The sequence below is a fragment of the Prionailurus viverrinus genome, chromosome B2, assembly GCF_022837055.1.
Source record: "Prionailurus viverrinus isolate Anna chromosome B2, UM_Priviv_1.0, whole genome shotgun sequence".
NCBI classification, from domain to species: domain Eukaryota; kingdom Metazoa; phylum Chordata; class Mammalia; order Carnivora; family Felidae; genus Prionailurus; species Prionailurus viverrinus.
This window is the reverse complement of record NC_062565.1, coordinates 68,865,650-68,888,372: the sequence shown is the minus strand read 5'-3', so window position 1 is coordinate 68,888,372 and position 22,723 is coordinate 68,865,650.

Sequence of the window (22,723 nt, the reverse complement as noted above, 5' to 3'; positions counted from 1 at the left end):
CATAACATCCTAATTTAAGTGTGCTTCTATGGTAATGACAGCTTGTGATTCAAATTTATTATCCTGAAATCTCAAAAAAAAATGAGATTAAAGTTGATCTACTTTCATTTCATTTTGTACCACTAATCTTGTTATTTCTGATGTATGAACTTTGAAGTATATATATACTTATTAAAATTTAGGAAAATCTCCCACTCCACAACTAGTAACTATATAATTAAATGGTATTAATGTTAATTCTTTCTAGTAACAACACTTAATGGATTAAGAAATATCTGTAAAGAATAAAATTAGAGGGGCACCCACATGGCTCAGTTGGTTAAGTGCACAACTCCTGATTTCAGCTCAGGTCATGATTTCAGAGTTCGTGGGATGAAACCCCACGTTGGGTTCTGCACTGACAACTCAGAGCCTGCTTGGGATTCTCTCTCTTCCTCTCTCTCTGCCCCTCCCCTGCTCTCTCCCTTTCTCAACATAAATAAACTTAAAAAGTTATTATAAAAAGAGAATAAAATTAGAATACATAAAATCCATTTTACATTTATCCCGCATCATTGTGAAGTTTGAGATCACCAGGCAAAAACAAAAGCATTTCTCTACCTGACTCAAATCTTCTCGATTACCTTTTATTTCAGAGAAAAAAAGAACAATCCCTCCAACTGTGCCCTTGAAGCCACCTGGCCCCACCCTCTCTGAGAATGTGCTCAAGAATGATCTCCTCATTTCTCACTTCTCTAATTACATGTTCTCATAGGATTGTTCCCCCCAACTTATAAACATATTCACACCCTCTTCTTAAACAACCTTTCCTTACGTTTTCCATCACCAGCTACAATTTATCTGCTTTCATCCTTTCTCTGCCAAACTTTACAAAGAAAATATACTAGCAACTTCCTATGTTTTCCCTTCCATTTACTGAAATCCATTATCCATTCTTATCTGCCCTACTGAAACCTCTCTCCTAAGGCCTCGTGACCTCCTAGCCATCAAATCCATTGCTTTTTCTCACTTTAATCTTTCTCTGCAGCACTCAGTTGTGTCAAAAAACTTCTTGTATCAAATCCTTACTTCTAGGTTTTATTATAGGCTCTCCTGTTCCCATCTCCCATCTCTCTTCTCTGTCTGGGGCTACTCTGTCTCATGGCACCCAACTAAATATAGGTATCTCCCAAGGATTGATCCATTGATTTCTTCTCTTCTTTCATGTTTTGTCCCTTGCCAGTTTCACCCAGGCTCGTGATTTCAAATACCACCTGGATGCTGATGATTTCTCCTTATCTGTTTATAACTCTTATTTATCTCTCAAGCTCAGCCCCACATTTTTAAACTATAACCCCACATTTTTTACTGAACTCAATATATCTCCTCCATCATGGGACACCATCCTCTGGAAACCCTAGGCTGAAAACATTTGCAAACTGTTAGCACTTCACTTTTCTTTGACTGCCAACATGTAGTCAATATTCTTTCATCATTCAAAACACCTGTAACATTCATTACTTCTTTATCCTCACCACCACTATCTTACTTTAGGCCTTTGTGATTTTTAATCTGCAACACTGGCAGAGTCTCCAAATTTCCCTCCTTTTTTTCCTTCCATGTTCTTTTATACACAGTGCCAGAACCTTCTAAAACATTTCTAGGAGGACTTACAAGACAAAGTCCAAACTCCTTATTTTGACTCCTTATATTACTCTCTCCATTAAGTGGTCTGGACTTAGGTGTCACACTCCTTACCAACCTCACAAAAATACTCCAGCCATCTTGATTCAGTTTCTGCTTTTGAATGAACTCAATAATTTAAGGCTCAATACCAATATCTGAAATGGCGAAAATAGTTGTTTGGCCTCTGATTAATCACATTTTTATCTGTTAAAGAAAGAAAACTATTCACAGCACTTTTTATATAAGCAAGGGAGGCTATCACAATAGGTACAGGACAACTACAATGGAGTTTTGCTGTTAAGGGAGAGATTTTGCACTCAATTCTGAACACAACAAGGAAAAGTGAGAATTAATAGCCAAGGAGCAGGGTGGGAGTCAGTTGATGCACAATTACTAAGAGGACACTTAAGGAGTAAAGGGGGATTCTAGCTAAAATAACTCAATAGGGTTCTTGGTGAAGACAGGCCAGGGTGAACAGACATCATCTAGGGGATGGTAGAAGATGAGGAACCCAGTCTGGAGGATGGAAAAAAATCAGATATTAAGTGTGGGGATTCTAGCTAAACTGACTTAGCAGGATTCTTTCTAAAACTGGATAATGAAGGGGCACCTAGGTGGCTCAGTCGGTTAAGCATCCGACTCTTGGTTTCCTCTCAGGTCATGATTTCACGGTTCATGAAACTGAACCCTGCATTGGGCTCCATTCTAACAGTGAGGAGGCTGCTTGGGATTCTCTGTCTCCCTCTCTTTCTGCCCTTCCCCCACTCACACTGTCTCTGTCTCTCTCAAAATAAATAAACTTCAAAAAAATATTTTTTTTTAATTTTTTTTAAACGTTTATTTATTTTTGAGACGATGAGAGACACAGCATGAACGGGGAAGGGGCAAAGAGAGAGGGAAACACAGAATCGGAAGCAGGCTCCAGGCTCTGAGCCATCAGCCCAGAGCCCAACGCGGGGCTCGAACTCGTGGACAGCGAGATCGTGATCTGAGCCGAAGTCGGACGCTCAACCGACTGAGCCACCCAGGCGCCCCTAAAAAAAATATTTTAAAAAATAAATATAGGGCACCTGGGTGGCTCAGTCACTTAAGCGTCCAACTCTTGATTTCAGCTCAGATCATGATCTCGCAGTTCGTGGGTTCGAGCCCTACATCAGGTTCTGCATTCACAGTGTGGAGCCTGCTTGGGATTCTCTGTCTCCCTCTCTCTGACCCTCCCCTGCACCCTCTCTCTCTCTCTCAAAATAAATAAATAAGCACTTAAAAATAAAAAATAAAATAAAATAAAATAAAATAAAATAAAATAAAATAAAACAAAATAAAATAAGGGGCACTTGGGTGGCTCAGTAAGTTAAGCAGTTGACTTCAGCTCAGGTCATGATCTTGCTATTCATGAGTTTGAGCCCCACGTCAGGGTCTGCGCTGACAGTTCAGAGCCTGGAGCCTGCTTCAGATTCTTTGTCTTCCTCTCTCTCCCCCTCTCCTGTTCACTCTCTGTCTCTCAAAAATAAATAAACATTAAAAAATTAAAAATAAAAATAAAAATAAGTAAGTAAATACAACTGAATAATAAAGTCACAAACACTGAAGACCAAAAGTCAAGTTCCACTCCAAAGAAGACACACAGATGGCCAACAGACATGTGAAAACGTGCTCAACATCATCTACCATCGAGGAATATAACCATAATGAGATAGCATTGTCATATCTGTCAGAATGGCTAAAATCAAAAACACAGGAAACAACAAATTTTAGCAAGGATGTGGAAAAAAAGGAAAACTCATGCACTGTTTGTGGGAATGCAAACTGGTGCAGCCACTGTAGAAGACACTATGGAGGTCCCTCAAAAATTTAAAAATAGAAATACCCTAAGATCTAGTATTCACACTACTAAGTATTTACCCAAAGAATACAAAAGCACTAATTCAAAAGGATATATATGCATCCCGATGTTTATTGCAGCATTATTTACAATGGCCAAATTATGGAAGCAGCCCAAGTGTCCATGAATAGATAAATTAATAAAGAAGATGTGATACATACATATATATATATATATATATATATACATATATATATATACACACACAATGGAATATTATTCAGACATAAAAAAAGGATGAAATCTTGCCATTTGCAATAACATGGATGGAACTAGAAAGTACAAGGTGGAGAGAAATAAATCAGTCAGAGAAAGACAAATATATTATTTCATTCATATGTGGAATTTAAGAAACAAAACAAAGGAAAAAAAGAAACAAACCAAAAAAGAGACTGTTAACTATACAGAACAAACAAATGGTTACCAGATGGGAGGTGGTTGGGGGATGGACAAAATAGGTGAAGGGGATTAAGAGTACAGTTATCTTGATGAGTACTGAGTAATATATGGAATTGCTGAATCACTATATTGTACACCTATATCTAATATAACACTAACTACACTGGGATAAAAAATTTTTTAAAAATGAGGTCTTACATGAGAAGAATTCTCTTTGAACTGAGTAGAGTTTGGTTAAGGAATCTTTGTCAATCTCAGCTGAATTCAGTTCAAATACTAACAATCCAAACAAATGACCCCCAAGTCTCATTTTTCTGAAGAATAAGAAATGGCTTTTGGTGAAAGATTTCCATCAGCACATTTAATTACTCTTTATCTGCAAGAGGACTGGCTTTTCATCATTCAGTCAAATGCAAAGTTGTACTCTGTGGCTTTGTCTAGTTAGAATGGTAATAATCTAACCACATAGCCAATCTGAAACACATCATTTTCTTGGTTTTGTAATGAAAATAAAATGTTAAACAATATGTGGGAATGTGCCATTAGACATACTTTTGTGTTCACAAATACAATTACCTACTAACAAAATATTGTTCATTTGATCAGTAATACTTTATGACTTAATCTATGAATTTAGAAGCAAAGTCATTGATAATGAAAGTCATCAATAATTTCATGAGCTAGAAATTCATGAAATTATGTAAATTATAATTCTACAGAATATTGGCTAATACCATCCATGTCAATATCTGATACCATACTCAAATTTAAACACATTTTAAAGAATGTGAAGCTCCAGCAAATTAGACAAGAAAACCTACCACTCAAACCAAAGTATTCTCCTTTTCTGCCTGATAGTACACTAAAACCGAGAAAAGTTAGTAAACTGATTGATCCTTCCCACAGCCCATTTTCTCAGACTTCACATGTGAATTCTTTCAGGCGCTCCAAGGTACTTTCAGCTCCACCAGCCAAGTCTTGGTCCTCACATTCCTGTCTGTAGGCATGAGCCTAGTAGTAGTGGGTACAGAGCTGCTTTCTTAATATGGCTGGTTCCCAATATGACCCAGTTGGGCATAGAAGAAATGTGTTTTGCTTATATAACAGAAACAAACAAACAAACAAAAGAAGTCTTCCTTTGACCACAATTTAGTAATTTTTTGCTACTTCCTAATATGTGTAAAACTTACACATCACATGTATCATGTTGACCTGAAAAGAAACATTTTACCAGAACATTCTTTGACAAGCACTGGTGGGTCATCCAGGAAAGGTGCGTAGACCCACCTGGGTCAGAAGACTCCGTGTGAATCCCAGTACTCCTGCCTTTCAGCTCAGTGACTCAGCATGTCACATATTCTCTTCAACCTTCAGTTTCCTCAGGAGTAAAACAGAGGTAACAATTCTCTTAGGTGATAGTTTTGATTGATGTGAGTAAAAAGTGAGATAATACACTGTGAAAACTAAAGCAATACAAAAAATAAGGCATGTTTTTTTATGAGCCCTCAGAAAATCTCTCCTTAGCAAAAACAGACTCCTCAGGTCACATTCACATCTCTCTAGAAAACTGATATTTCTCAGGTTGAAAGAAACCTAGCTCCATGTGTCTCTGTATGAAACTGAAAAGCAAGTGCATTTTGATTGACTAATGGCTGTATAACTTTGAAGAAACTGAGCTAAAATAGGATTTAGGTAATATTAAACTGAAACCGAGTGATATTAGAGGCAAGAAGTTCTGCTAGGTTTCAGCTTAAGAAGCTAAAAATATGAAATAAAAATATGTATTTCTTTCAAAATCCCTACAGAGGTTGCATTTATTGGTGTCAACCAGTCACATTCTAAAACCTATGGATCACTTGAGGACCAATGATAATCTTCCTGGAAAGGAAGAAGAAAACTTTAATTTCTTTCTCTCCAAATCATCTCTTCTCTCATATGGCAACATCTTTCCTCCTCTTATGGCCATCCAAGAATAGAAAGCTAATGGTATATTCCCTATGTTCCAATAATCAATATACTTCTCTCTACGTTCTTCTTACTCAAACCACATCTACTTATAGTGATGGTGGCTAAGTTTGCAGGCTAGAAAGACCTTGTTTATATTTGCATATCCATTACAAATACAAAGGAATAAATATATATATATAACAATTACATGATACATATCATAAAATTATATACCATATATATCATATATTATATAATTATAATTATGTTATATAATTATTATATATCACATAATTATTATATATATCATATAAGACTAGTTGAAGTTAACCATTATCTAGTCACTGAATATTCTGAAAGCACTGGTTTACCAATAATGGCCAAAATCTTAACACTTAAAAGAAAGGACTCACTGGTGGACTATGATTACAGAAGACATTAGAAACAGGGATAGTATTAAGGCAAAAATGAAATGAAATTTTCCTTTCAGCCCTTCCACTTCCCTGACATCCTTCCCCCACAGCACTCTCATGCTATTCTTTTGTTGCCCAGATAATCATCACACCCACACACACACCCTACCAAGACCCTTCATGATCCTTGCTAAATGCCATAAAAATCTTTGTCCACCTCCTTTCAAACACAGCTCCTTTAGCACCACTTACGTGTCTTCTGATTAGCAATTCTCACACAAATATAAAACAGAGTTACCTCCATTATTATTGTGAATATTGACATTTAAATATATGGACATGCACACATATATAAATACTCAAATGACTTATATCTAAAATGCCAACTCTCTGGTTGTGGCTTTTATGGATTGTGATAGTCTAAGTGCAAAAGAGATATGTAATGATAAAAAGGTGATAATAGGTGGATAGATGATAGATAGGTAGATAGATAGATAGATCGATAATAGACAGACACAGACAGCTAGTCAGGCAAGCAGTCAGAAGTCAAGTGCATATATTCCTGTGCATGTTATATGTATACATGTTCCTATTTGGAGGAGGATACTCTTTAAATCACACTACTTAGGCAGCCTCCTTGTCTATTATATGTGAGTAAGGTCAGTCATGGTAAGAAACAACTGTTTTCTCCCTGAGTAATGTAAAACATCAAACAATGGACAAGACCTTTGTAAAATGCTTCTTATAGTGCAAACTTGTATCTTTCTTTAATATGAGATAAAAATGATTTCTAAAATTGATTTTGAATCCTCAAATCATTCATGACTGTAGCACTTTATATTCTGAAGTCTCTTTCTGATATATTGCCTCTATGACAAGTTTGCCAGAAAAATCATTTCTTTTAATGTTTTGAAAAAAACAAAAGCTGTCTGCTTCAAGAAACTACATTGGGGTTCTCTTTCAAAGATTACATAATTGGGAAAATATCTAGAGTATTTAGATCTAGCTATAGAAAATAATTACATTTAAGTCAATCATACAGTATTTATGTTTTATGCAACCCTTGAAATCAAGGAAGTAGAGCTTCAGTTTTACGATGAAGTAAAGCATATGTATAACTAAACTGACAGAGCCACACACAGCCTGTACCTGATAGATCACTTGTGGAAGTATCTGATGTACATGAAATTAGGAATCATGAGTTCTGTTCCACTTCTCTCTATAGTTACTTAACAAAACAACCACTCTGGATTTCCATTTTCTCCTACCCACTCGAGTATTTTCCCTGCCTGCTATACAGGGCAATGCTGAGAACCAAATGAAATATATATTTTAAAACACTGTACTGCTTCATTATTACTATTTAGGTAAATAACATTATAATTGGGGTGCCTGGGTGGCGCAGTCGGTTAAGCGTCCGACTTCAGCCAGGTCACCATCTCACGGTCCGTGGGTTCCAGCCCCGCATCGGGCTCTGGGCTGATGGCTCAGAGCCTGGAGCCTGTTTCCGATTCTGTGTCTCCCTCTCTCTCTGCCCCTCCCCCGTTCATGCTCTGTCTCTCTCTGTCCCAAAAATAAATAAACGTTGAAAAAAAATTAAATAAATAAATAAATAAATAAATAAATAAATAAAATAACATTATAATTATTTTTGGCTTTTCAGGAAAACAGAAACTTCCACCTTTATTATTAACTTCCAGAACTAAACATTTTGAAAGTAGCTTAAATTTTTTGACTAGCTGGTAGAAGTGCCAAACTACAGACATGAGGCATAAAGGCCTTAGTAATGACAGGGTTTGTTAAGTAATGGTTTAAGATCTTATAAGTTTCAAGGCACAGTTTTTAAGGACAGTGGGAAGCCTGCAGGGAGTTGAAGACATAACTGAACCAAACCTAGTAAAGAAGGAGTGCTTAGGTAGAGTTCATACGGCTGGCTTAGGGTCTTACCCAGCGAACTCACCCTCCCTGTAAGTCTAAACTTTAGTCATATGTCCCAGTCCTTGAATTCCCTAAGTAGCTGACCTCAGACTCACCTTCCTCCCCATAAAGAAGAATCTCTTTAAATAAGATTCAATCTCCTTGCAACCCACTCTCTCTCCACAGCTTTATGCATTTTATAAGCATACAGAATAGAAAAGTGAAGACAATTATTATAAGCTCAAAATTTATCTCCCTAAAATATTGCTTTTGCCTTATCATTCTGCTCTCCAAAATCTCCATTGTCTTGTTACTAACCTTAAGATGAAGTCCAGTGGCTTAAGCAGCCTACAAGGTTCTGCTCAAAATGGCTTCACCTGTCCATTCTCACATCACCTCTTAATGCCCCAACACAAGTGTGGTTAAATACTCATGCCCATTCCCTCCCCAGCTTCACATGCAATTCTTTCTCTCTACCTATTCAAATTCTACCCAACACTAAAGGCTACCGTAAAGATCTCTGTCTTTGTTGAAGACCTCTCTAGTTATTTCAAACCAATTTCATTTACCAACATTTGAAGTACTTATTTGCATCCCTCCCTCATTTTTGCCTTTTGCTACTGATTGTTTCATGAGTATGTGTCTAGTTTCCATCTATAAATTATAAGCTCCCGAGAGAGGGATGAACTGGAAAATAGGGACAACCTTCAGAAGCACTGCAGAAAAAAAAACAATTAATAGCACAACCTACAAAAATGAGGGTGAACATAAGAGTTAATACTGCCATCTTCACAGACCCCCAAAATTTCCATAGTATTGTTTTACTCGAGGGGATGATGATTTTGTTCTATCTACTATGAAGGACACATTTTACAGTGAGTTTGAGTTTTTATCTTCTAATGCTATGTTTGTGTATAATTCAGTCATACTTTCCTGAAAATGCAGCAAGTGTCAGAACAGAAAGACCAATTGTTCCCATTAAGACTGTTGCCAAGGCATATACACAGATATCATTAAAGATTAAAAAAAAAAAGATCTGAGACAATTACAGTTTAATTTATACCAAGTGTAGGTGTTGATAATATTTCTGAACATCTTTCGCTATTTGTCATTCATTTCTTCCACTTGAAATCTTTGACTTTTGAAAGTCAAGGAGAAATGAAGCAAATAAGTAGAAAATTTCACCAAATTTTAACCCTTCCTCCCAAGCACTTTACATCCTAGTGCTCCTCAGATTTTAGAGGGCTGTGAATATACCACTGTCAAATCCAGACCTTTGACGTACAAGAAAAATAAATATGTGCATAGATTGATCATGTTTCTCAATTATACTTAAGTCTTTTTAAATTAAATGAAATAGACTTAAAACTCAAGATATAAATACTCTGTGTCCATGTCTATCACTTAGCTAAGGCATTTTATCTCATACATTTTACATTTTCCCACAATTTAACATATTTTAGTTTGTATCTTACACAGCAGATTAAAGGGAAACTGGAAGAATGAGGAGTATCAAAGAGAATGCCAAGAAGGCCAAACTCTGGAATTCTGGGAAATAAAGATAAAAGTTTGTATGAACAGCTGTGATATACCAGGTTTTGAGGCCAAGTAGACAGATTAAAAAGGAACACTGAGAGAAGAGTAGAAAATTCAAGTAAAGTACAAATTCACAAATTAGAGAATTTAGCAAAAATATACAGATGGAGAAACCAAAGGAAACCTGTGCAAAAGCTAATGTGGGTGGAATATTTCTAGGTGAAAGTTATCTATTTGTCATTAAGTTGAGTTTTTTTAGAAATTGTGATGGTAGGCTTGAATTTACTTGGATTGATAATTATTATTCCCCTAGGAAGGTCCTCTGAGGGCCTTCAAGTGAGATTGCATCACCCTGATACTTCAACTTCATCTGAGATGAATATATATATGTATACAAGCACCCCTCACCTGGCTCCCTCCTTCATCTGATGTAAATTGCCTCTTAGCCTCATATTCTCACCTTCACGTTTATTCAGATTTGTAGATTCAGCGAATAGCCTGTCTTTACTGTTGAGCTTCTCCAACTCTGCTTCGGTGACCTTTATGTGGCCTGTGTTCAGCTCCTCTCATTTCAGCATGACCATCTCAAAGAAGACATACTGTACTGCCTGCCTCACATAATGGCAATAGCCCAGCTTGATCCTCATGAAAAAAAGGATCATCCTCCTCCTTTTTCTTATTTTTTTAAACGTTTTTTAATGTTTATTTATTTATTTTTGAGAGAGAGACAGATAGGGAGCAAGCAGGGGATGGGCAGAGAGAGAGAGGGAGACAGAATCCCAAGCAGGCTCTGTGCCATCAGCACAGAGCCCGATGTGGGGCTTGAAACCATGAACCATGAGATCATGACCTGAGCTGAAACGAAGAGTCAGATGCTTAACCAACTGAGCCACCCAGGCACCCCTTCATCCTTTTTAATCCTCATGAAAAAGCATTATAAAAGAATTATGTACTAGCATGCCTTGTAAAAGGAAGAAACCCTTGCACTGTGTAGTGCCAGACGATGAGTTTTAAAGGGTTTTGAATTCTTACCAATGGCAAAATGTCCCCAAATTTTAAGGATATAACATAATGTCCTTAAGAACACACATTCTTGATTCAATCCAGTCCTAAGACATCTCTCTTGGTCATGTGTTCCCTCCAAGACTGCCCCCAACTTATCTGACTTGTCCTTATGAGTAGGACCCATATATCTTCCTTTAGCAATCCAGTTTTATCTTATAACACTTTTTGTAAGTGGCAATTTTCCTTGTTTTATTTTCTCGCCAGAATCATAGCTAATTTGTATTGCATGACTTGAGTACACCTTTACCTTTTCACTCCTCCTTTTACCCAGCTATTTGCAGTATAGTGAATCCCATAATAGAATTTTGAGAGATAACAGAATACACCATCATCTAATATTATATAAAATGTAATCAGAAGAAATTTTACTTTTGAGTCTTCCAGTTGTTAAAAGTAAATTGGTCTCCACTCTTATCAATTCAACACTTCAGTTATTACATACATAAGCAGATTTACAGCTCCTCATTTTTTATAACTCTCTTCCCTTGGCCATGAAATTCCTCCATCCTATGATCCTATTAAATCCTATGCATTCTTTAAACTTCAGCAAAAGAGTTATTTCACCCAAATAAACCTTTGTAATACTACCAAACTTTCCTGGCCTCTTGCTTTCACTCAGTGTCTTTGTTCCTTCATGTTTTCCCCTATACATCAAAAGGAACCCCACTCTCACCACCCATATCTCATCCCCACAAACACTGTGATGCAACACATGCCCTCAAAACTTTGCTAGGTAGCTAAAGATAATAGAATTAAATCAGATGTTTTATGTAGAAGAGAGTCAATTCAATCACTCAGAGATTATTGCTGTGATGTTAGACCGAATGAGCTCAACAGCAGTCTGCATTGTTTTAAACTACAAATAGATTAATGATGTAAATTTTTAGGCACAAAAGAATTTTTAGGGCACAAGATGCAACAGGGGATATTTTAGGGTAATTGGGGACTTTATAACTCCTTAAGTGGGCCATTTATAGACAGTATCAATGCCAACACTATCTTTCCAGCAACTTGTAGCCAACCAAAGCTAGACTCTGAAATCCAAATCCAAATCCAAGCAAGAATCAAAATAAACATATGTTTCATGAAAACTCTTCCTTTTTTTAAAATTATTTATTTTTGGAGAGAGACAGAGAGAGAGCAGAGTGAACACGTACATGCAAGGAAGGGACAGAAAGAGAGGGAGAGAGAGTATCACAAGCAGGCTCTGTGCTGTCAGCACAGAGCTGGACACGGGATTCCATCCCACAAACTGTGAGATCCTGATATGAGCTGAAATCAAGAGTTGGGACACTTAGCTGACTGAACCACCTAGGCAACCCCAAGAAAACTATTCTAACTCTTGAAGATCTTCTGTTGAATCTTCAACTTATTTTTCAACTTATTACTACTATTTATTCATCCTTAGAAAGATTATCAGCTTTGTTACATCTCACCTAATCAATCTAGGTTCTGTCTTATAAGTGAGGTGTTTTTAAAAATATTATATAAGCCCATAAGAATTAACAACACTTTCTTCATTTCTTTTAAACCTGGACATAATTTGGACCCATCTCCTTCCACACAGTACCTCCAGAAATGAGCTAAATCCCTGTTTATTTCAGCTAGTTTCACATACATGAAAAGTGTACTACACCTGAAATTAATGTAACATTATGTATCAGCTATACTTCAATTTTATTTTATTTATTTATTTTTTTTAATTCTTTTTTTTTTTCAACGTTTATTTATTTTTGGGACAGAGAGAGACAGAGCATGAACGGGGGAGGGGCAGAGAGAGAGGGAGACACAGAATCGGAAACAGGCTCCAGGCTCTGAGCCATCAGCCCAGAGCCCGACGCGGGGCTCAAACTCACGGACCGCGAGATCGTGACCTGGCTGAAGTCGGACGCTTAACCGACTGCGCCACCCAGGAGCCTCTATACTTCAATTTTAAAAAGTGTGTGTGTCTATAAAAGCTGTAAGACACTGATGAAAGAAACTGAAGAAGATACAAATAAATGGAAAGATATCCCATGTTCATGAATTGGGAGAATCAATATTATTAAAATGCTTATACTACCCATAGCAGTCTACAGATTGAATGCAACCCTTATCAAAATTCCAATGGCATCTTTCATAGAACTAGAAAAACCAGTTCTAAAATTGTTATAGAACCACAAAGCCCTTAATAACCAAAGCATTCTTGAGAAACTAGAACAAAGTTGGAGGCATCACACTTTCTGATTTCAAACTACACTGTGAAGCTATAGTAATCAATACAATATGGTAATGGCTTAAAATAGACACATACACCAATGGAACAGAATTGAGAGCCAAGAAATAAATCCAGGTATATATGGTCAACTAATATTTGACAAGAGAATCAAGAGTACTCAATGCAAATAAAATAGTCTTTTCTATAAATGGTGTTGGTAAAACTGGATATTCAGATGCAAAAGAATGAGACTGAATCTCTATCTTATACCAGTCACAAAAATTAACTTAAAATATATTAAAGACTTAAATCTAAGAAGTGAAACCCTAAAACTCCCAAAAGAAAACATGGGAAAACCTCATTTACATTCTTGGCAATGATTTTTTGGATATTACTCCTAAAGTAGAAGCCACAAGAGCAAAATTAAACTAATGTGACTACATCAAACTAAGTAGCTTCTGAACAGCAAAGAACCAACAGAGTAAAGAGACAACCTATGTAATGGGACAAAATACTTGCAAACCACACATATGATATGAGGTTAATATCCAAAATATATAAGGAGCCCATATGACTTAATAGCAAACAACAAAAACAAAAAACAAATAACCTAATTAAAAATGGACAGGGAGGGACACCTGGTGGCTAAGTCAGTTAAGTTTCCAACTTCTGCCTAGGTCATGATCTCCCATTTGGGAGTTCAAGTCCTGTGTTGGGGCTCTGTGCCAACAGCTCAGAGCCTGGAGTCTGTTTCAGATTGTGTCTCCCTTTCTCTCTCTCCCCCTCCCCTACACGCGCACTGTCTCTCTCTCAAAAATAAACTTAAAAAAAAATTTTTTTAGAGAGGGAGCCAACATGCTGGAGAAGTAGGGGGATCCGTACTTCTTGCCTCTCCCAAACAAAGAAGGGCTGAAACCAAAGGACTTTGAGCCCCAAGAGTCTGGGAGGAAAAGAGACTGAGTCTACCAGGGAGAAACTGGGACAACCTGAGAGACCATAGGTGGGTGATTGAGAACTGGGGGAGATAAAACGGGCAGTGTAGGCACAGAGGGGAGGGATCCCTTTCTGCTGAGAGACAAAGGGAAGAGAAAGGGCAACTCGGGAAATGTAAGACTGTATCTGGAAAAACAGGAAAAACCTTGGACTGAGACAAAGAGGGATCCCATCTATAGCTGCAGGTTAGAGGATCTCTAACTGCAGATCCCATCTTCAGACTGGGGCCAGCTTCCCTGTTCACACATCTGGGGAGGAAAGGAGCCAACTCTGGCTTCAGTGGTAGATCAGGGGTGCAGTGCACAGCAGGAGAAACCAGTCTCCTCCCCTGAAGATTGGCGGCACACGACAAAACCAGCCAAGACCTCATATCAGGAGGTGCTTCCCTAGTATCAGGGTGCACGTAGTAGGAGTTTAAATTCCAGCCAAACCCCCAGGGCAAAGGAGTCGCAAGACAGTCTCCTCTGGGCCTGCAGCAGAGTGAAGACAGCTCCAAAGTTGTGATTTGGGACACCAGGTCATGGAGAAAAGACTGGGGGTGTCGCCATCTTTCTTCCCACCACCACCAAGGCTGGGCCTCAGAGATCCCATCTCGGGGGCCCACAGTGGAGGCGGGACCAGCCTACACCAAACCACGCCCCTCCATGCCGGGTAACTGCATGTCTAATGGAGCGGAATAGACGACGTGAAACTAGAGGGGCGTGCCTCCAGACTAACGCTGCTACACTTCCTGGATTAATTCTGGGACAATTCTGGATATACAGATATATTCTCCCTTCCATTTCTCCTTCTTAGCTCTTCCCTCCTCTATGCTGGTTACTCTGGTTATTGGTTTGTTTAAACAGACATATGTAATCCATTCTCTTATACATGTTGTACACCTCCTTCTTTACACTCCTTTCTCTCACTCTGGAATAATCAAGCCATATAGTTTCTCTGTCCGGGTAGCTTTATCTTTGTTTTTTTGTTTTTTGCTTTTTCCCTGCCTTCCTTAATTTCCTTTCTCTCTCTCTTGATGAAGTCTTTTAGTCTCTCTGCCTGGTCAATGTTCATTTTCTCTTTATCCCCACCCCTGTCATTTTTCTCCTTCTATGTGCTCCTCCATCAGCCCTACCTCCACCATGTTCTTTACTTGTAGCTGGTATTTCTGGTTTTTTTGCTTTTGGATTGTTTGTAGTTTTTGTTTTTTGTTTTTGTTTGTTCGTTTGTTTTGTTTGTGTGTTTGCATGTTTTTGTTTCCTGTTTGTCTGTGTGTTTTCCTTTCCAGGGATACTTCAAAGAACAAATCAAAGCATACCTGGTGGAGGGTCCAAAACATCACTACAAGTAGGGAAATAAAATAACCAAAGTCGCAACAAAAGAGAGCAAATAACACTCTCCAAAAACACCTCCTGAAGGGCCAAGCCTGCACAGTGCATGACCCCCCCCCTTTAATATAGCAGTGCTCTCATGTACAGAGCACATAACAAGCTTTTAAAACTCATAAGGGACAGAAAACTAGCCAAAATGACAAAACGGAAGAATTCTCTTCAAAAGAAATTCCGGGAAGAAGTGAGTGACAGCTAAAGAATTGATCAAAACAGATTTAAGCAACATAACTGAACAAGAATTTAGAATAATAGTCATAAAATTAATTGCTGGTCTTAAAAAAAAACATAGAAGACATCAGAGAATCTATTGCTACAGAGATCAAGGGACTTAAAAATAGCATGATGAATTAAAAAATGCTATAAATGAGGTGCAAAATAAAATGGAAGTGGCCACAGCGCGGACTGAACAGGCAGAGGGGAGAACAGGTGAATTAGAAGGTAAAATTATGGAAGAAGAGGAAACTGAGAAAAGGGAGATAAAAAAATCCAGGATCACGAGGGGAGAATTAGAGAAATGAGTGATTCAATCAAATGGAACAATATCTTGATCATAGGAATTCCAGAAGAAGAAGGGAGAGAGAAAGGGGCTGATGGTGTACTTGAACAAATCATAGCTGAGAATTTCCCTGATCTGGGGAAGGAAATAGGCATTGAAATCCAAAAGGCATAGAGAACTCCTTTCAGACATAACTTGAATCAATCTTCTGCCCAACATATCATAGTGAAACTGGCAAAATACAAGGATAAAGAGAGAATTCTGAAAGCAGCTAGGGATAAACGGGCCTTAACATACAAAGGTAGACACATAAGAGTTGTAGCAGACCTATACTGAAATGTGGCAGGCCAGAAAGGAATGGCAGAAAATCTTAAATGTGATGAACAGGAAAAATATGTAGCCAAGAATCCTTTATCCAGCAAGCCTGTCATTCAGAATGAAAGGAAAGATAAAGGTTTTCCCAAACAAATAAAAGCCAAAGGAATTCATTACCACTAAACCAGCCCTGCAAGAGATCCTAAGGGGGACTCTGTGAGTGAAATGTTGCAAAGACCACAAAGTACCAGAAACCTCACTATAAGCATGAAACCTACAGATAACACAATGACTCTAAACCCATATCTTTCAATAATAACACTGAGTGTAAATGGACTAAATGCTCCAAACAGAGGAGACAGGTTATTAGAATGGATAAAGAAACAAGACCCATCTATTTGCTGTCTACAAGAGACTCATTTTAAACCTGAGGACACCTTCAGATTGAAAGTGAGGGGATGGAGAACTATGTATCATGCTACTGGAACTCAAAAGAAAGCTGGAGTAGCCATACTTATATCAGACAAACTAGACTTTAAATTAAAAAGTGTAACATGAGATGAAGAGGGGCATTATATAATAATTACAGGGTCTATCCATCAGGAAGAGCTAACAATTATAAATGTCTATGCACCGAATTAGGAACACCCAAATATATAAAACAATTAATCCCAAACATAAGCAATCTCATTGATAAGAATGTGATAATTGCAGGGGATTTTAATACTCCACTTACAACAATGAACAGATCATCTAGACAGAGAATCAATAAAGAAACAATGGCCCTGAACAATACATGGGACCAGATGGACTTGAGAGATATATTTAGAACTCTACAGCCCAAAGCAGCAGAATATACTTTCTTTTCAAGTACACATGGAACATTCTCCAAGATAGATCACATACTGGGTCACAACACAGCCCTCAATAAATGTAAAAGAATTGAGATCATACCATGCACACTTTCAGATCACAATGCTATGAAACTTGAAATCAACCACCGAAAAAAGACTGGAAAACCTCCAAAAGCATGGAAGTTAAAGAACATCATACTAAAGAACAAATGGGTCAACCAGGCAATTAGAAAAGAAATTTTAAAATATATGGAAACAAATGAAAATGAAAATACAACAATCCAAACCCTTTGGGATGCAGCAAAGGCAGTACTAAAAGGAAAATACATTGCAATCCAGGCCTATCTCAAGAAACAAGAAAAATCCTAAATACAAAATCTAACGGCACACATAAAGGAACTAGAAGCAGAACAGCAAAGACACCCCAAACCCAGCAGAAGAAGAGAAATAATAAAGGTCAGAGCAGAAATAAACAATATAGAATCCAAAAAACAAACAAAACAAAACAAAACAAAACAAAACAAAACAGTAGAGCAGATCAATGAAACCAAGAGTTGGTTTCTTGAAAAAATAAACAAAATTAATAAACCCCTAGCCAGGCTTCTCAAAAAGAAAAGAGAGAGGACCCAAATAGATAAAATCACCAATGAAAATGGATTTATTACAACCAGTCCCTCAATAATACAAGCAATTATCAGGGAATACTATGAAAAATTATATGCCAACATACTGGACAACATAGAATAAATGGACAAATTCCTAAACACCCACACACTATCAAAACCCAAAGGGGAAGAAATAGAAAATTTGAACAGACCCATAACTAGTGAAGAAATTGAGTAAGTTATCAAAAATCTCCCAACAAATAAGAGTCCTGGACCAGATGGCTTCCCTGGGGAATTCTACCAGACATTTAAAGCAAAGTTAATACCTATCCTTCTCAAGCTGTTCCAAAAATTAGAAATAGAAGGAAAACTTCTGGACTCCTTCTATGAAGCCACCATTACTTTGATTCCCAAACCAGACAGAGACCCAGCAAAAAAAGAGAACTACAGGCCAATATCCCTAATGAATATGGATGCAAACATTCTCAACAAGATACTAGCAAATTGAATTCAACAGCATATAAAAAGAATTATTCACCATGATCAAGGGGGATTCATCCTGGGCTGCAGGGCTGGTTCAATATTTGCAAATCAGTCAATGTGATACATCACATTAATTAAAAAAAAGATAAGAACCATATGATCCTGTCAATAAATGCAAAAAAAAAAAGCATTTGACAAAATACAGCATCCTTACTTAATAAAAACCCTTGAGAAAGTCAAGATAGAAGGAACATACTTAAACACGATAAGAGCCATTTCTCAAAAGCCCACAGCTAACATCATCCTCAATGGGGAAAAACTGAGAGGTTTCTCCCCCTGATATCAGGAACACAACAGGGATGTCCACTCTTACCACTGTTGTTTAACATAGTGTTAGAAACCCTAGCATCAGCAATCAGACAACAAAATGAAATAAAAGGCATCAAAATTAGCAAAGATGAAGTCAATCTTTCACTTTTCACAGATGACATGATATTCTACATGGAAAACCCAACAGACTCCACCAAAAGTCTACTAGAACTGATCCATGAATTCAGCAAAGTTGCAGGATACAAAATCAATGTACAGAAATTGGTTGCATTTTTATACACCAATAATGAAGCAACAGAAATAAAGAAACTGATCCCATTCATAATTGCACCAAGAACTATAAAATACCTAGGAATAAACCTAACCAAAGATGTAAAAGATCTGTATGCTGAAAACAATAGAAAGCTTATGAAGGAAATTGAAGAAGATATAAAGAAATGGAAAAACATTCCATGCTCATGGGTTGGAAGAATAAATATTGTTAAGATGTCAATACTACCCAAAGCAATCTACACATTGAATGAATCCAAATCAAAATTTCACCAGCATTCTTCTCAAAGCTAGAACAAACAATCCTAAAATTTGTATGGAACCACAAAAGACCCCGAATACCCAAAGTAATATTGAAGAAGAAAACCAAAGCGGGAGGCATCACAATTCCAGACTTTAGCCTCTACTACAAAGCTGTAATCATCAAGACAGTATGGCATTGGCACAAAAACAGACACATAGACCAATGGAATAGAATAGAGAACCCAGAATTGTACCCACAAATATATGGCCAACTAATCTTTGACAAAGCAGGAAAGAGTATCCAATGAAAAAAAGTCTCTTTAACAAATGGTGCTGGGAGAACTCGACAGCAACATGCATAAGGATGAAACTAAACAACTTTATTACACCATACACAAAAATAAACTCAAAATGGATAAAGGACCTGCATGTGAGACAGGAAACCATCAAAACCCTAGAGGAGAAAGCAGGAAAAAACCTCTTTGAACTCAGCCACAGCAATTTCTTTCTCGACACATCTCCAAAGGCAAGGGAATTAAAAGGAAAAATGAACTATTGGGACTTTAATGAGATAAAAATCTTCTTCACTGCAAAGGGAACAGTCAACAAAACTAAAAGGCAACTGACGGAATGGGAAAAGAGATTTGCACATGACATATCGGATAAAGGGCTAGTATCCAAAATCTATAAAGAACTCAACAAACTCCATAACCGAAAAACAATCCAGTGAAGAAATGGGCAGAAGACATGAATAGACACTTTTCCAAAGAACACATCCAGATGGCCCACAGACACATGAAATGATGCTCAACGTCACTACTCATCAGGGAAATACAAATCAAAACCACACCGAGATACCACCTCACGCCAGTCAGAGTGGCTAAAATGAACAAATCAGGAGACTATAGATGCTGTAGAGGATGTGGAGAAACAGGAACGCTCTTGCACTGTTGGTGGGAATGCAAATTGGTGCAGCTGCTCTGGAAAATAGTGTGGAGGTTCCTCAAAAAATTAAAAATAGAACTACCCTATGACCCAGCAACAGCATTGTTGAGAATCTACCCAAAGGGTACAGGAGTGCTGATGCATAGGGCACACGTACCCCAATATTTATAGCAGCACTTTCAACAATAGCCAAATTATGGAAAAAGCCTAAATGTCCATCAACTGACAAACGGATAAAGAAGATGTGGTTTATATATACAATGGAATACTACTTGGCAATCAGAAAGAATGAAATCTGGCCATTTGCAGCAACGTGGATGGAACTGGAGGGTATTATGCTAACTGAAATAAGCCATACAGAGAAAGACAGATACCATATGTTTTCACTTATATGTGGATCCTGAGAAACTTAACAGAAGACCATGGGGGAGGGGAAGGAGAAAAAAAAAAAAAAGGTAGAGAAGGAGGAAGCCAAACCATAAGAGACTCTAAAAAAATGAGAATAAAGTGAGGGTTGATGGGGGGTGAGGGAGAGGGGAAAGTGGGTGATGGGCATTGAGGAGGGCACTTGTTGGGATGAGCACTGGGTGCTGTATGGAAACCAATCTGACAATAAATTATATTAAAAAAATTTTAACGGACAGAGGATCTTAACAGAAATTTTTCCTAAGAAGACTACTGATAGCTAACAGGTACATGAAAAAGTGCCCAATAATATTAATTATCAAGATAATATAAATCAAGGGGCGCCTGGGTGGTGCAGTCGGTTAAGCGTCCGACTTCAGCCAGGTCACGATCTCGCGGTCCGTGAGTTTGAGCCCCGCGTCAGGCTCTGGGCTGATGGCTCAGAGCCTGGAGCCTGTTTCTGATTCTGTCTCCCTTTCTCTCTGCCCCTCCCTCGTTCATGCTCTGTCTCTCTCTGTCCCAAAAATAAAAAATAAACGTTGAAAAAAAAATTTTTTTTAAAAGATAATATAAATCAAAATCACAATGAGATATTACCTCACAACCTGGTAGGAACTTCATTATAAAAAGAGATAACAAAAGCTAGCAAGGATGTGGAGAAAAGAAAACCCTTGTACACTGTTGGTGGGAATGTAAACTGAAGCAGCCATTGTGGAAACGGTATGGAGGTTCCTCAAAAAATTACAAATAGAACTACAATAAGAAGTAGTAATCCCAGTTCTGGGTATATATCTAAAGGAAACTCAGTATCTTAAGGAACTATCTCTATAGCCATGTTCATTGTAGCATTGTTTACAATAGGCAAAACAGGAAAATAAATGTCCATCAATGGATGAATGAGTAAAAAAAATGTGGGGCGTGCACACATGTGTGTGTGTGCGTGTGTGTGTGTGTGTGTGTGTGTGTGTGTGTGTGTACGTAGATGGTATATTATTCAGTTATAAAAACAAAGGAAATCCTGTCATTTGTAAAAACATAGATGAACCTGGAGGACATTATGCTAAATGAAATAAGCCAGACAGAAAAGACAAATACTATGGGGTATCACTAAAAACCAAGTTTATAGAAAGGGAGAGTAGATTAATGATGGCCAGGGGTAGGGGTTGGGGGGAATGAAGGAATGGGTTGACAGGGTACAAACTTCCAGTTATAGATGAATAAGTTCTATAGATGTATACTTAGCTGGCTATAGTTAACAATACTATATTGCATATTGGAAAGTTGTTAAGAGAGTAAATCTTAAAAGTTACCACCACAAAATAAACAACAACAACAAAAAAAAACAAAAACCAGGTAACTATATGAACTGATGTGTTAACTAATCTTATTTTAGTAATTATTTCCCAATATATACATATATCAAATCATCACTTTGCTTATATCTTGAATTATACAATGTTATATGTCAATTATATTTCATAAATCCAGGGGTGAAGGGATTGTGTGTGTGTGAATTCTTTAGCCACAAGCATTCCTCCTGCATAGACATTTGCAAAAGTGAACCAGTTGACTGCATGGTAGAATAAAATCCGGCAATAAAACTATCTTTGTAGACATGTAACAGAATAAATAATAATATTTAGCACTATGATTAATCTCATAAACTGGTTCAAATCCTTTCTAATGCTTAAATCTTAAATAATTTTAAATAACAGTGCAATAGGATTTCCAGTACTTAAATAAAATGGTTTTTGGCTTCTTTATGAAGGTCCCATTATCAAAGTCTCCTGATTAGAAATGAGATAGGCATACATAGTGAATATTAGAGAAGCATAAATAAATTGTCATGGTCTACAGTAATAATGAACTTGCTTAAACCTTCCTAAAATTATTCCTAAGGAGCAACAGTGTTTTGCATAAGTGATATCTCAGGGCTTAAAAGAATTAACACCAAAGCAGTGTCTTCATCTAAACTCTTTGAATTTTCCCTTCATTTGCATGTGAGTAATTGATCTATCTGCAGTTCAATACATGATATAGAATCTATACCACTTGAAAATTAATCTCCTGTTATCTAAACTGCCATTACCTAAGATCACATTTCTGAAAACTATTGTTAATACTGAGTGAGCTCCAAAGACTCAAGACTTAAGAGCCTGAGAAAAGATACCAAAGTTTCTGTTTTCTTAAAAGTAGCAAATTTTAAGAAAAGGAAAGAATATGGGCCTCTCTCTGCTTTAAAGTGAGCCTCCTCTCCTTGTTCTCAATAGATTTTATAAGAATGATAGAATCCTCTTTTTTCCTACCTTATTTCTCCTGTAAAGCTTTTGTTGTTGCCCTATCATCTAAAGACAAAGACAATGCTTGAGATAGCAGAGGAAAGAAAGCTTCCA